The following is a 5191-nucleotide window of genomic DNA, read 5'->3' as shown; positions in this document are numbered from 1 at the left end:
GGGGAAATTTTTTTTTTTTTTTTTTTGGTACCGGGGATTGAACTCAGGTCCTTCGGCTTTCAAGGCAGACCACCGAACCGCTGAGCTGAATCCCCAGCCCAATTTTATGCTTTTGGACTTGTGACACTTGAGTAAATTGAATGAAATACTGTGAAGTATTCCTAGCATTTTTTCTGTCAATGTGCTTATACAATACAAATTGTAGCTGTAGTTTACTCATTTGCATTTCTCCATCATGATGCATTATGTGGTATCATATTTATTATTCTGGTAAACATTTGATTTGTGGAAATAAAGACCATCCAAAAGTGAAAACACTATTTCAAGCTTGCCATAGTTCTAGAGAAATGAGGCATGATCACTTGTGTTTGGTAGGCACCGGTGTATATTGATACAGCTTTACAGTGGGGAGGGGAAAAAATAAAATGGCTGGTTCAGACCTGCTCTGCTTGGAAGCTGTTGCTATGCAAAACTGGTGCCCAGCTAAATAGCAGACAAGATATTTCCTCTGATCGTTTGGGAAACATGTTTGGCTTTCTCTCCTTGGTCCTGAGTTAAAAGTGGGCAAACACTGGATGTTACAGCTCCTGACCCAGCCCTGACCATTCTGAGTGGACCCCTGCACATTGTGATTTGGCTTGGTTATGGGTCAGAGCTGTGTTGCCATATATTCTGCCCATTGTCTTTATATTCAGTCTCAAGAGTTGTCCCTAGTTTTTGGTTGCTTAACTTTTATATTTCATACAAAGTTTGAAAAAAAAGTAATGTTAGGAATAATTAACTCAAACTATAAAAATTCAGGTATTAATATTTTAATCTCTAGAGCAACCATTAAAATGATACATGTATAACCAATAGGTATTAAAATGCATTACTAGAAGTTATTTGAATAATCTAAAAGCAAACCTGAAGAAAAGAAAGAGAAAAGTAAAAACCAAACCCCAGAGACAAACCTGAAAAAAATGACAAATCTAAATCCATCCCCAGCAATAATTATGTTAAATGCTAATTATCTGAGCCCTGGGGTGTGGGGAGTTATCAACAACTTTTTCTATAAAGGGCCAGGTGGCAGATATTTTAGGGTTCATGGGCCATACAGTCTCTACTGTGCTTGGTATTAGTCATAGTCAGTACATAAATGACTGAAATACGCCAGTAGAACTATTTACAGAAACAACAGGCTACATTTAGCCTACAAGCTGCAGTTTGCTGCCCCTTGCTGTTCAGTTACAGATTTGTTTTCCTTTAAAATCTGTTGGACTTTGGTCTGACCAGAAGTTATTTCCAAATCTGGGAATTACTTTTAATTGCAATGTTTTCCAGGTTTAGAATTTTCCAAGGTTAGAGCTGTTATCTATTCATTTAGTTAGTTAGTTCTGGAGACAGAACCCAGGGCCTTGCTTTTGCTAAGCACACTTTCTGCCACTAAGCTACAACCCCAGCCCAAGACAACTTTTAAGCTAAATTAATGGGTTACATTTCCAAAACTGGCCTAGTAAAGAATTTAGGCTGCAAATGCATAAGGTATCTGACTGATGACAACCTCTTAGTCTTAGGACAGAGCTCCCATAATTGCTTGTAAAGCAACTGGGGTGAAGGAAGGGTTGACATTTACTTCTGGATCAGTATTTCCCTCTGTTGTCCCTGTTTCTTTCCACCTCAGTTTGGCCTTAGGTTTGGAGTTCTGGCTCTTGCTGAAGAAAGGACAATAAAGGAACTATGGAATATATACAGGCTCCCCTTTCCTCGAAGGCTAAAATTCCTTGATCACAGCCTGCTGGTGGTGAACAAAGTGGCCAGAGCTCTCAGGCGGTAATGATGTGCAATCATGAATGTGCACAGCTAGACCTCATTTGCACCCCAGTCTCACTGCATAATAATACTGAGGACATCAGTGCTGTTAGCCTGATAACTGCTTGTCAAGAGATGTTTAGAGTCCAGCTTTGGTCCGGCCATCACAAACCAAGCAAAGAAAGGGGGACGTGGAGCAAACAGCCAATAAATTGATAACTACTATATAAAGTGCTTGTTTTCACCCAGTTGCCACCCCCTACACGCACCTTTATATGTCAAAATGCTTTAAATTCATCTAAAACCATCCCTGTGTTGACAGCAAAAATTGATAATTTGACATAAGAATGTGGTGGTTTCTGAAATTACAACTCTCACAGGAAAAGAATAATTTTCTACTGTTTTATGTTATTTACAAGAGATAAAGAGAAAATTATTACCTTTCCCTTTCCACTTGAGATTTTAGAGGAGCATGTAATCTGTCTTAGACTTTATAAGTTTGTGCAGAGCTTTGCATTGCGTTGATTATCTCATTTCTTGTGAAACCTTGATGAATAGGCAGGATGGTATTAATTGCATGTCACAGATGAGGAATCACGCTTCAGTTATTTAGATTTGCCCCAAATTGCCCTGAAAAGAGACAACTTTTATTTAGTTGATGATATTTCCCAATGAGAACACTTCATTGTTCGGGCAGAATTCTCCTCCTCTTTATTCCCATACGTGGTAATGTCTGTCATAAAGAAGCCCAGGACAGGACTCTGCCTAACTGCAGCTGCAGCTGCACGATGGTAGAAAATATGGGAGTTCCTCAGAATGCTCCTGCACGTGGACTATGTTCTTCGCAAATGTGTATTTCCCTTATCTGAGGTACTATGTCCTCTGTAGGGAGTTGGCAGTTGGCAGTGACATCAGGCAGACTCGCTCTACCCTAATCCCAACCCTTTCTACCACTACAAAATAGCGAAAGCAACAGTGACAGCTTTCATACGCTGTTACCTATAGAAATCCTGTGGTGAGTCATTTGGGGGAGACATTATGTCTGTGTTGTAAATCTGGAACTTGGATAGGAAGTAGTTTAAACATGTGTAAAACGCTTCTTAGGTCGCAGGGGTCTCTGAATCATGGTTTAGTGTGGTACATTAAGTGCACTGTGTGCGGTGCCTAGTGAAGGCAGCAGGAGCACAGAGACAAGATGTGCCTCCATCAGTGTTCCTCAAGCCATAAACATACATATATATATATACACACACATATGTGTGTGAGTGTGTGTGTGTGTGTGTGTGTATAGATAGATGCACAGAGACAAGATGTGCCTCCATCAGTGTTCCTCAAGCCATAAACATACATATATATATATACACACACATGTGTGTGAGTGTGTGTGTGTGTGTGTGTGTATAGATAGATTTTTTTTTTTTTAAGTACACAGACTGGTAGCCAAGTTTAGTACACATACCTCTAATCCAGCACTCAGGAGGCAGGAGGATCACTATAAGTTCCAGGCAAGATGTGCCTCCATCAGTGTTCCTCAAGCCATAAACATACATATATATATATACACACACATGTGTGTGAGTGTGTGTGTGTGTGTGTGTGTATAGATAGATTTTTTTTTTTTTAAGTACACAGACTGGTAGCCAAGTTTAGTACACATACCTCTAATCCAGCACTCAGGAGGCAGGAGGATCACTATAAGTTCCAGGCTGGCCTTGAACCTACTATGTAGCACAGGCTGACCTCTAACAGCAATCCTCCTGCCTCGGCCTCCCAAGTGCTAGGATTGAGGGGTTTATTCTTAAAAAAACAGAAGCTAACAAACCTATATTATTATGCTTATGTAGTATATTATTCACATTAAATCCTAGAAGTATGTTTAACTTACAAAAAAATTTAATCCAGCCAGGTGTGGTAGTGCATGCTTGTAATCCCAGCATCAGATGGCCTGTGCTATATACATTATGAGATCCTGTCTCAAATGAACAAAAAAGTATCCTTTATCACAAGAGTTAAACAACTCAGGTGGCAAGGTGAATACCTTCCATTCTTATTGTTTACTCTCCTCAGCAGCCCAAAGTTATGCTGCATTTCATCATCTTTTGTATTTGATATTTTTATCTTCATATTTTTATAGTTGTCCTGAAACATTACTCCCATTTTTATGAAATTAATCCATATTCATAATTTCAAAGCTGAAATTGTCCTGTATGAGTTAAAATGGAAAATACTCTTCTCTTTTATCAACTTTCAGCAGGACCTTGCTCAACCTTTTTAGCTTTCAGGTTTGTTTTGTTTTTTCTTTGATACTAGACATTGAACTCAGGGCCTTTGCACTGAGCTACGTACCCAGCCCTTTTTATTTATTTTTTATTTTGAGATGGGCTCTCAATCACTAAATTGCCCAGGCTGAGCTTGAAGTTGGGACCCTTGTACCTCAGCCATCCAGTGTTGTGCTACAGGTGTGCACCACCATGAAAACATACTCACACGTCTGTTACTTTTCAATTGTGATATTATATTATTTACCTCTTGCCATGTAAAATGAAGTGTTCGGCCTCTTGCATGCTCCCCAGAACACATCCCGTGCACACACACTCCGCGTGCATGTGTGCTTCTTTTCACCTCCCAGCATATTTGTCAGTTTGGGGCTAAATGAGTAGTCAGTGTTTATACCATGACACTGTGACTCTGCTGTTGTTGTAACTGAGCTGTGTAGTTTCTGTATGCCTATTACTTGTTAGTCTCCAAATTCTCTGACTGAACTGAAGATCTCTGGACAAGGTGAATTATGTCAGTCGTTTTATCCTGAGCTGTATTCTTGGTGCCATCCCTCCTGTTTGCTTTGTGTTGCTGGGGATCCAAGCCAGGCCCTCGTGCAAGGTAAGCAGTGGCTCCACCACTGAACCCCATCTCAGCCCTCTGTCCCTCCTGGGTAGTCCACAGGTCAGCTGTTGCACACTGTCGGGTTTAAATTATGCTTTCTCTGTGCCCGTGGATCCCCATTGTCTCTCTCAGCATGTTTCCTATTTTTTTTTTGTCTTGTTTCTTGCTTTACACTTTTGTTTAGGTTAAGCACCTCCTCTTCCTAAACTTTCCCAAAATAGATCCATAGAATGGAACACTTTGTGTCTTACACTTTTAAAAAATCTGTTAATTCTATTTTCAATTGGATTAATACTTTATTGGATGTAGGATTTAAGGGTAGAAAATATTTTATTTTTTAATTTCAAAGGTATTGCTCTGTTATCTTCTTGTTTCAACTGTTTCTTTGGTCTGATACCATTCTAATTACTGATCCGCTACATGTGGCTTCCTTTTTTCTTTCTGGAAGTATTCAGATTCTTCTCTGTATCTGACGATCTGGATTTTTTTTTTTTTTTTTTTTTTTTTTGGGGTTAAA

The sequence above is a fragment of the Fukomys damarensis genome, unplaced genomic scaffold, assembly GCF_012274545.1.
Source record: "Fukomys damarensis isolate Sample0158 unplaced genomic scaffold, DMR_v1.0_HiC HiC_scaffold_5, whole genome shotgun sequence".
NCBI lineage: Eukaryota > Metazoa > Chordata > Mammalia > Rodentia > Bathyergidae > Fukomys > Fukomys damarensis.
This window is presented reverse-complemented; position numbering follows the sequence as displayed.